This window comes from Ranitomeya imitator, chromosome 7 (genome assembly GCF_032444005.1).
Source record: "Ranitomeya imitator isolate aRanImi1 chromosome 7, aRanImi1.pri, whole genome shotgun sequence".
Lineage (NCBI taxonomy): Eukaryota > Metazoa > Chordata > Amphibia > Anura > Dendrobatidae > Ranitomeya > Ranitomeya imitator.
In genome coordinates this window covers 62083110-62094704 of record NC_091288.1, presented here as the reverse complement: position 1 = coordinate 62094704, position 11595 = coordinate 62083110, and the positions used below count along the sequence as shown (strand labels likewise).

The 11595-nt window shown below is 42.7% G+C and overlaps 1 long non-coding RNA gene across 1 annotated transcript; it reads right to left on the bottom strand.

Annotated features, from left to right (window-relative positions):
- Window positions 1–9801: 9801 nt before the first annotated feature.
- On the bottom strand, window positions 9802–10966 carry LOC138644695 (uncharacterized). Its single transcript, XR_011314642.1, has 4 exons — window positions 10836–10966; window positions 10677–10741; window positions 10508–10582; window positions 9802–10345 (listed from the first exon to the last, which is right to left on the bottom strand). It is a non-coding gene; the product is annotated as an uncharacterized lncRNA (long non-coding RNA).
- Window positions 10967–11595: the final 629 nt, after the last annotated feature.

The following is an 11595-nucleotide window of genomic DNA, read 5'->3' as shown; positions in this document are numbered from 1 at the left end:
ATGAGAAATTGCTGGTCAACTTTTAACCCTTATAACTCCCTAACAAAAAAAAAAATTGGTTCCAAAATTATGCTGATGTAAAGGAGACATTTTGGAAATGTTACTTATTAAGTATTTTGTGTGCCATATCTCTGTGATTTAATTGCATAAAAATTCAAAGTTTGAAAATTGCGAAATTTTCAAAATTTTCACCAAATTTCCGTTTTTTTCACAAATAAACGCAGGTACTATCAAAGAAATTTTACCACTATCATGAAGTACAATATGTCACGAGAAAACAATGTCAGAATCACCAGGATCCGTTGAAGCGTTTCGGAGTTATAACCTCATAAAGGGACAGTGGTCAGAATTGTAAAAATTGGCCTGGTCATTAACGTGCAAACCACCCTTGGGGTAAAGGGGTTAAAAAAACAGACAATGTGATTTTCTGGATTTTTTTTTCTCAGTTTGTCTCCCATAGTTGAGGTCTACCTATGATGTAAATTACAGACGCCTCTCATCTTTTTAAGTGGTGGAACTTGCACTATTGCTGACTGACTAAATACTTTTTTGCCCCACTGTAAGTGTTTTACTTGGAACATACAGCAATTATATCTACAACATCACAACATGGAGGATAACAGGAGAACCTGAAACTAGAGAAGTCACACTATACACAGGGCCTGTTTTAGACAAAGTGGGACCTGGGTAAAAGTTTAAAGTGGGGCCCCAATTGCTCACATATTTCACCATCACACAGAAATATTTACTGTATTTTCGGACTATAAGATGCATCGGACCATAAGATGCACTCCAAATTTAGAGGAGGAAAATAGGAAAAAAATGTTTAATATAAAAATGGGGGTTCGTCTTATAATCCAAATTTAGTTTAGCGGGGGGGAGAGGGGCTGCGGCGGTGCAGGGGTCACTGTCACAGGTAGTGGGGTCACTGCTGCAGGAAGCTGGTGGTGGCAAGAGTGGTGCTATTCTGTTCGCACTGGGTTGGAACATCGGAGGGGGAGTCCCAGAGGTGCAAAGCAGGAGCCACTGATCTCCTGGCGGTGCTATTCAGGAAAATATCGGTGGTGTGAGGCAGGAGCAGAGTCTCTGCTGCTCACATTGGGCTTCAGGAAAATGGTGCCGGCGGATGCGCAGATTAAGGTCTTGGCTTGTTATTGAACTGAGATCTAAATCTACACATGCTCTGGTGCCATTTTCCTGAAGTTCACTGTTTGGAGATCAATGGCTCGATCCTTGCACCGCCGGGACACCCCCTCCTCCCAGCCCAGAACCCACAGCATCACCCACTCCTGCCACCTCCGGCTTCCTTCAGTGGTGACCCTGGCTTCTGTGACTATGCTCCACAGCCGTGCCCCCCCTTTAAGCTACTTTTAGACAATAAGACGCATCCCAATTTTCCTCCCAAATTTTTGGGAAAAAAGTGCATTTTGTAGTTCGAAAAATACTGTAAGTTGCATTTACATAAGCTGAGTTCAGGTTGTTAAGCCATCACGGTCAACAATATTCAAGTCTTTTGGTGCTAGTTTACTGGTCTCTAGGGATGAGCGGACCCGTGGGTTCGGTTGAACTTGAGAAAAAAGTTTTGTTCAGGTACCAGAACTTGATCAGAACCCATTTGTTAATAAAAAACATCCATATACCTTATCAGCCTATTAATATCAGTCCACAGCTGTCTGCTTTGCCTTAGCTGGCTATTAAAAATAGGGGGGACCCCACATCATTTTTTTAGGGTCTCCCATATTTTTAATAACCAGCTATGGCAAATCAGACAGCTGAGGATTGATATTAATAGGCTGGGAATCTGCGTGCAATTGTTTTTTCATGTGGAAAAGACGCTAGTCCAGCATTGAAACGCATTGTGGATATAAAAACCATTCAACTCATCTTGGTCCAAAGGATTCTTTATTACAGCATCGCAGCCTGATATCACGTTATCATCCAAACTGGTTATGTATATATAGAGCACATACGCAGACACATGTACACACAGAACACATATACACGTATACACAAAACACATGCATACACACACAAACGTATACACAGAGCACATTCAAACACACACATGCATACACAGGGCACATTCATACAGACACATGTATGCAGAGAGCACATACATTCATATACAGTGGGACAAAAAAGTATTTAGTCAGTCAGCGATAGTGCAAGTTCCACCGCTTAAAAAGATGAGAGGCGTCTGTAATTTACATCATAGGTAGACCTCAACTATGGGAGACAAACTGAGAAAAAAAAATCCAGAAAATCACATTGTCTGTTTTTTTAACATTTTATTTGCATATTATGGTGGAAAATAAGTATTTGGTCAGAAACAAAATTTAATCTCAATACTTTGTAATATATCCTTTGTTGGCAATGACAGAGGTCAAACGTTTTCTGTAAGTCTTCACAAGGTTGCCACACACTGTTGTTGGTATGTTGGCCCATTCCTCCATGCAGATCTCCTCTAGAGCAGTGATGTTTTTGGCTTTTCGCTTGGCAACACGGACTTTCAACTCCCTCCAAAGGTTTTCTATAGGGTTGAGATTTGGAGACTGGCTAGGCCACTCCAGGACCTTGAAATGCTTCTTACGAAGCCACTCCTGCGTTGCCCTGGCGGTGTGCTTTGGATCATTGTCATGTTGAAAGACCCAGCCACGTTTCATCTTCAATGCCCTTGCTGATGGAAGGAGGTTTGCACTCAAAATCTCACGATACATGGCCCCATTCATTCTTTCATGTACCCGGATCAGTCGTCCTGGCCCCTTTGCAGAGAAACAGCCCCAAAGCATGATGTTTCCACCACCATGCTTTACAGTAGGTATGGTGTTTGATGGATGCAACTCAGTATTCTTTTTCCTCCAAACACGACAAGTTGTGTTTCTACCAAACAGTTCCAGTTTGGTTTCATCAGACCATAGGACATTCTCCCAAAACTCCTCTGGATCATCCAAATGCTCTCTAGCAAACTTCAGACGGGCCCGGACATGTACTGGCTTAAGCAGTGGGACACGTCTGGCACTGCAGGATCTGAGTCCATGGTGGCACAATGTGTTACTTATGGTAGGCCTTGTTACATTGGTCCCAGCTCTCTGCAGTTCATTCACTAGGTCCCCCCGCGTGGTTCTGGGATTTTTGCTCACCGTTCTTGTGATCATTCTGACCCCACGGGGTGGGATTTTGCGTGGAGCCCCAGATCGAGGGAGATTATCAGTGGTCTTGTATGTCTTCCATTTTCTAATTATTGCTCCCACTGTTGATTTCTTCACTCCAAGCTGGTTGGCTATTGCAGATTCAGTCTTCCCAGCCTGGTGCAGGGCTACAATTTTGTTTCTGGTGTCCTTTGACAGCTCTTTGGTCTTCACCATAGTGGAGTTTGGAGTCAGACTGTTTGAGGGTGTGCACAGGTGTCTTTTTATACTGATAACAAGTTTAAACAGGTGCCATTACTACAGGTAATGAGTGGAGGAAAGAGGAGACTCTTAAAGAAGAAGTTACAGGTCTGTGAGAGCCAGAAATCTTGATTGTTTGTTTCTGACCAAATACTTATTTTCCACCATAATATGCAAATAAAATGTTCAAAAAACAGACAATGTGATTTTCTGGATTTTTTTTTCTCAGTTTGTCTCCCATAGTTGAGGTCTACCTATGATGTAAATTACAGACGCCTCTCATCTTTTTAAGTGGTGGAACTTGCACTATTGCTGACTGACTAAATACTTTTTTGCCCCACTGTACATATGTATATATATATTTATACATACACCTACACACATATATTTGCACACAATTTAGAGGACAGGACTGACCAGTCTGTCTCGTCTTCTTTAGTTCTTCTTGACTCCCACAGGGTGGAGGACCTTTGGTCCGATGCAAAGTACATTGATAATGCAGAACTGCTATTATCAATGTAGTTTCTACTGTAAACGCTTGGGGCAATTAAGGGTGTTTATGCCCTGGGAAATTGCCCAGTTTGCAGCTTTTTCTCTAACACCAGCCCTGACAGCATTAAAGAGAGGAATTATTACATACAGTACATATAAACAAGACAGAAAGTCAAAACAGATCCAGATTCTTCTGCTTTCTGCTTAACATAGGCCTACAACCATTGTGAAGGAGTAAAAGTGGGATAAAATAAATGCTTGGTACCTGTAATAAGCAGTACTTACTGTTCCTTTCTGGTCTTGCCCAGTCTATTCCTGGCATATTACTACAGCACACTTATAGGGTCACACTTAGAAGCCACCTCGGTCAGCAGACCTATGTCTACACGTTCATACATCTATGATTAGACCAGGTGTGAGCAGGAGGGAAGAGCCACTGGTCAAGGGATCACAGCAGGGGTTAATTAAAACACAGGAGCTAATGTGGGCATATTACTTGCTATACAGCAGGGAAGGCAGATGGACCAAAATGGACAGATATACAGGTGTGAATTAAGATCAAAGGATAACAGGAAATTGCAACTAGGAAAACATACTGGCAAAGACAGGTACACAGGTGTGAATTCAGTACTGTGATTATGAAGGATATTACAGGAATACTGGTAAAGACATACTGTCAACGACGGATACACAGGTGTGAATTCAGTACTGTGATTATGAAGGATATTACAGGAATACTGGTAAAGACATACTGTCAAAGACAGATACACAGGTGTGAATTCAGTACTGTGATTATGAAGGATGTTACAGGAATTAACACACAATACTTAACAAAAGTTTGCTGATACACAGCAGGAGGGGATATTGGAATCAGCAGACATACCCAAAACAGACAGATTGATGTGAAACAGGGATCAATGAATATGACAGATATTGGAATCAGCAGACATAACTGTGGATGAAACAGACGGATTGTCAGATTAGTAATGAAGGAAATAGTGAATAATACACTGCTCAAAAAAATAAAGGGAACACTAAAATCCCACATCCTAGATATCACTGAATGAAATATTCTAGTCGTAAATCTTTATTCATTACATAGTCGAAAATGTTGAGAACAATAAAACCTAAAAATGATCAACGTAAATCACAACTAATATCCCATGGAGGTCTGGAGTTGGAATGATGCTCAAGATCAAAGTGGAAAATGAAGTTACAGGCTGATCCAACTTCAGTGGAAATGCCTCAAGACAAGGAAATGATGCTCAGTAGTGTGTGTGGCCTCCTGATGAGGCGGCAGATGGTCTCCTGAGGGATCTCCTCCCAGACCTGGACTAAAGCATCCGCCAACTCCTGGACAGTCTGTGGTGCAACGTGACGTTGGTGGATGGTGCGAGACATGATGTCCCAGATGTGTTCAGTTGGATTCAGGTCTGGGGAACAGGCGGGCCAGTCCATAGCTTCAATGCCTTCATCTTGCAGGAACTGCTGACACACTCCAGCCACATGAGGTCTGGCATTGTCATGCATTAGGAGGAACCCGGGGCCAACCGCACCAGCATATGGTCTCACAAGGGGTCTGAGGATCTCATCTCAGTACCTAATGGCAGACAGGCTACCTCTGGTGAGCACATGGAGGGCTGTGTGGCCCTCCAAAGAAATGCCACCCCACACCATTACTGACCCACTGCCAAACTGGTCATGCTGAAGGATTTTGCAGGCAGCAGTTTGCTCTCCATGGCGTCTCCAGACTCTGTCACGTCTGTCATATGTGCTCAGTGTCAACCAGCTTTCATCTGTGAAGAGCACAGGGCGCCAGTGGTGAATTTGCCAATCCTGGTGTTCTGTGGCAAATGCCAAGCATCCTGCAAGATGTTGGGCTGTGAGCACATTTCCCATCTGTGGACATTGGGAACTCAGACCATCCTCATGGAGTCAGTTTCTAACCATTTGTGCAGACACATGTACATTTGTGGCCTGCTGGAGGTCATTTTGCAGGGCTCTGGCAGTGCTCCTCCTTGCACAAAGACTGAGATAGCGGTCCTGTTGCTGGGTTGTTGCCCTCCTACGGCTCCCTCCACATCTCCTGGTGTACTGGCCTGTCTCCTGATAGCGCCTCCAGCCTCTGGACACTACGCTGACAGACACAGCAAACCTTCTTGCCACAGCTCGCATTGATGTGCCATCCTGGATGAGCTGCACTACTGGAGCCACTTGTGTGGGTTGTAGAGTACGTCTCGTGCTACCACGAATGTGAAAGCACAACCAACATTCAAAAGTGACCAAAACATCAGCCAGAAAGCATTGGTACTGAGATGTGGTCTGTGGTCCCCACCTGCAGAACCACTCCTTTATTGAGTGTATCTTGATAATTTCCAATAATTTCCATCTGTTGTCTATTCCATTTGCACAACAGCATGTGAAACTGATTGTCAAACATTGTTGCTTCCTAAGTGGACAGTTGGATTTCACAGAAGTTTGATTTATTTGGAGTTATATTCTGTTGTTTAAGTGTTCCCTTAATTTTTTTGAGCAGTGTATATACCATGGGATTATATTTCTTGCTTTTATCACTGTTAGGTTCTTAGGGGTTCTTACTTGTTCCTTTTATTTTTGGTACTCCTTAACCTTCACTTCTTCAACTTATGAACGAGTCTTAATTTCTCACCTTGGGTTCTCAAATTTCTCCTCACAATTTCCTTTCCCCTTGTTGGTAGTGTGTTGCGGCCTCCCCTCTGGTAGTCATGAGAAACCCCTCAACAGCCATTTAGGGAGCCAGGTCCAAGGTTCTAGTCTGTACTGGTACCAGTTGGGTGATGCGGCGTTTCACTGGTGTGAGTGTGAACACGTTCATAACCCCAACAAAATGATAGTTGACTTGCAAGCATTTCTCCGGATTTGTGCAAATCAAATTCGCCAAAATTTTGATTTGCTAAATATTGTGCATTTGTGGAGATGATAATGAATTTGATTAATTTAGAATCCATTCTACATTATTAAACAGAATTGTATCTTCCATAGGCATTAAAAATATATAATTAAAGAGTGAATGCTTACAGTATAAAGACATTGCACAAGCTGACATTCAATGTCGTGTCTATAGTACAAGGAAATCATTTAATGAAATGTACTTTGTAGTCACCTCTAAGTCTGTTTTTCTACAGTGCATGCTGTAACGTTGGTAAAGACTCAATACGAGCTGTAGAACGCTGCATTACTGTACATTATGGTACATCATATCTTGTTCTTGTAATCTGCTCCACAGTAGATCGTCAGATGGTTCCACTTAGCAGTACCCACTGTTACCATCTGCACTTTCACTGACGTTATGCTTGAATTAGGACAGATGTTTTCAGTATACTGTATCTTGCAATGAACCATCTTCCAGCATTCTTCTTCAGGCAAGGCAATAGTTTGAATTTGACTTAATCTTTCACAGTGAAATTTGAATCTCATGTACAATGAATATGGATGATGATGTTTGCAAAGCACTGTGGAATTTATGATGCTCTATAAGCAAGTAAAATAAGTAATTAACTAAAGACAGGGGTCTGAATTGTCAAATGTATCTATTGTTACATGATCCAGATGTAAAAATACATTTTAGAATATGGAACTCAATTGCCAAATACATATGTGTAAAAATGTAAAATTATCGTTAATTCATCAACTAGGTTTATGCCTAAAACAGCATAATGGCTCAATGCCAAATCAAGTGTGGACATACCATTGGTGCAACCTGTACAACTGCACTGGGGCCCAAAAGGGTAATGGGGCCCACTTCTACCTCCAAAGCAGATAGAAATGTGCATTATAATGAAAAAGGCGTATATATTGTTCTTTCACAGGGGCCCTCTTCTGTCTGTGTGACAAGTACAGTGTCACTGTTCCCGGGTATTACTGCTGCGGGGAGAGCTGCACACAGCAGCAAGGGAGCTGAATTGCTAACCAGGTAACAAACAGGATCTGAACCATGTGACAGAGTGGGAGGTGGTCATGGGCGAGCCAGGGTGCAGAGGAGACGATACACACAGGAAAATAGTCAAACAAGCTAAGATCAGAACCAGGAGATCACGAGGTACCAAAGGGGAGACACAGGGGATAGTCAGAAGAGAAGCCAGAGGTTAGAAATCCAAGAGAACAAATGAGCAGAGTAATGCACGGAGAGCAAGGAACACAATTGCAAAAAAGCACGCACTCCAGGGGTTAGGCACACAGACTAGAATGAGAGTATAGCTGACAGGGAATCCTAGTCTGGAGTGAGTATAATTACCCCTCCCAGATCCAAAGGGAGGACAGCAAAATTAACCCTGAGAGAACAGGACATTAACCATGTCCTAACCATGACATACAGTGCTTGAACTACAGTCATATCATTGCCACATAAGCATGCTGTAGATTCAGCTTCCCCACTACTCAGGGGTGTAACTATAATAGGTGCAGGGGTTGCAGTCGCATCCAGACCCTGGAGCCTACGGGTCCCAAATGATTCTGTTAAGTAAATAGGGCAGCACACTGCAGCGCCAAAACATGCAAACTTGAAAACACGAAATTTGAACTGCATTACTGCACTAGAAATATGAAAAATTAGAGCTTTTAGCGCATAAAAATGGCCAATTTTATGTGTACCTCGTAGCCACTTTACAGCATCTCTCTTATACGAGGTCCTACGCTTGACCTACCTCGCTGAGAATAAACGTCTCCATCTGAATGGGTACATGTGAAACCTCTTCTTGGACTCAAATTCTCTCTCTCTGTGGAGGGGTATTGGACCTACTATAATTAAAACACCTGAAGCTAGGAAGCGGGGAGTGCACGATCAGAAGGCTAGAGAATACATTTCAAAAACCTGACCTGCACATCCAAACATAGACTGAGTGTGAACAGGTGCTGAACCCAGAGTCGACAACTCGTATATAGTTAAGTAAATAGGGCAGCACACTGCAGCGCCAAAACATGCAAACTTGAAAACACGAAATTTGAACTGCATTACTGCACTAGAAATATGAAAAATGAGAGCTTTTAGCGCATAAAAATGGCCAATTTTATGTGTACCTCGTAGCCACTTTACGGCATCTCTCTTATACGAGGTCCTACGCTTGACCTACCTCGCTGAGAATAAACGTCTCCATCTGAATGGGTACATGTGAAACCTCTTCTTGGACTCAAATTCTCTCTCTCTGTGGAGGGGTATTGGACCTACTATAATTAAAACACCTGAAGCTAGGAGGCGGGGAGTGCATGATCAGAAGGCTAGAGAATACATTTCAAAAACCTGACCTGCACATCCAAACATAGACTGAGTGTGAACAGGTGCTGAACCCAGAGTCGCCAACTCGTATATAGTTAAGTAAATAGGGCAGCACACTGCAGCGCTAAAACATGCAAACTTGAAAACACGAAATTTGAACTGCATTACTGCACCAGAAATATGAAAAATGAGAGCTTTTAGCGCATAAAAATGGCCAATTTTATGTGTACCTCATAGCCACTTTATAGCATCTCTCTTATACGAGGTCCTACGCTTGACCTACCTCGCTGAGAATAAACGTCTCCATCTGAATGGGTACATGTGAAACCTCTTCTTGGACTCAAATTCTCTCTCTCTGTGGAGGGGTATTGGACCTACTATAATTAAAACACCTGAAGCTAGGAGCTAGGTCAAGCGTAGGACCTCGTATAAGAGAGATGCCGTAAAGTGGCTACGAGGTACACATAAAATTGGTCATTTTTATGCGCTAAAAGCTCTCATTTTTGATATTTCTAGTGCAGTAATGCAGTTCAAATTTCGTGTTTTCAAGTTTGCATGTTTTGGCGCTGCAGTGTGCTGCCCTATTTACTTAACTATATACGAGTTGGCGACTCTGGGTTCAGCACCTGTTCACACTCAGTCTATTGTATCAAAAAACTTGGCACTCAATAATGCTTGTAGAAAATAAAGTCATTTATTTTGCATCAGGACAAATAGATCAGCTGTAGCTCGTATCTTGCTAAACGTTTTCGGTCCTTTGTGGACCTTCCTCAGAGCAAGTTTATCTAATGTAATACAGAGATTATACAAAATAGAAAAAAAGAAAAATAAGGATCAAAATAACAATCTGTCAATGTCAAAACACATTACATAACTCAATATAAGACAAAAAACATAAATAACTGCAATATATGTCAAAATGCTGAAATAACAGTGACTGCAGCTGTTAGACTAGTTTCCAGAGAGACAAGCTCAGAGCGTTTCCAGAGTGACAAAACACAAAACGTGACGTCCATTAAATAGAGAGTCATCAGTACCAACTTGAGATCCTAATGGAAAGGATATTGTGGAACGGAGAGGCGAACATATGTGCTCCTTATGGATCTAAGTGGGTGACGTAGATAAGCCGAGGTATCGTGATGCGTACTAGAGACGTGCCTAACAGAACAATGCCATAATCGTGCTCTGGTGTATCGTGCCAACATCTCATGATCTGGAGAAGAGAACGTAGTGTCAAAAGCAGAGTAATAAAACACAGAGGCAATCTCAACAGTTCAAGAGAAGTAAGATTACAAGGAAATACGGTGACAATGGGAATGCTGCCCATGTTGTGTGTCCTGTGATGCTAAATAGGCTGATACAAGAGAATAATCACCTGGAGCGTAGGATCTGGACATATACCCAGATGCATGAGTATGCTGACACTATATGTAGAGGCAAATTTCAGAGGCTGCAATGTTCAAAAAGAGATTCAATAAGAATAACCCAGGATATAAGGGAAATCTACCACATGGTAAGTGTAGGATAATGATGGACAAGCTTACCACTAATGGAGACCGTAACTGAGCAGATAAAGCTGCTTGGGCATACGATGTGCCCACACTGTGCACTAAAATGGTGAAACAATGATGGGTCAGTGTAACGCACTCACATAATGGAGGGGCGTTTAGAAGGGGAAACTCCATGTGTGTGTGTGTGCTTACCGTTCTATTGCCTGGAGCGCTGGTGGCGTGCTGAGACGCTGAGGGAGTCACGCTGCAAGTGTGGCCAGAACTTCCGGGTATTTAGCTAGGAGGGGGCGTATCACATGCAGCTGCACGTCAGGGCAGTCATGTGACCACAGTGGGTGTGTGCAGGCACCGTGTATTGTGAGCCTGTGTAAAGATACAGACGCTGCTGGCTCCATGTAGCAGAGGGGAATGAATGTGTAGACACAGGAACTGATGTATGTGAGGGAATGGTAGCTCCTGGATTAAAAAGGAAGAGGGATGTAATACTAATGGTAACAAGGTTCCCAGGATGGGTGTAGTGTCATGTGCGGAAATAAACGTGGGCTATTGTGGCATGCACAGAAGCGGCTAGGAGAGAACATACTGAAGAAATAAAGCAATAGGTAATCTGCTATAGTATGATATACTATACCGTGGAGTGCCGTGTATCTTGTTCTTGTCACACTCAGTCTATGTTTGGATGTGCAGGTCAGGTTTTTGAAATGTATTCTCTAGCCTTCTGATCGTGCACTCCCCGCCTCCTAGCTTCAGGTGTTTTAATTATAGTAGGTCCAATACCCCTCCACAGAGAGAGAGAATTTGAGTCCAAGAAGAGGTTTCACATGTACCCATTCAGATGGAGACGTTTATTCTCGGTGAGGTAGGTCAAGCGTAGGACCTCGTATAAGAGAGATGCCGTAAAGTGGCTACGAGGTACACATAAAATTGGCCATTTTTATGCGCTAAAAGCTCT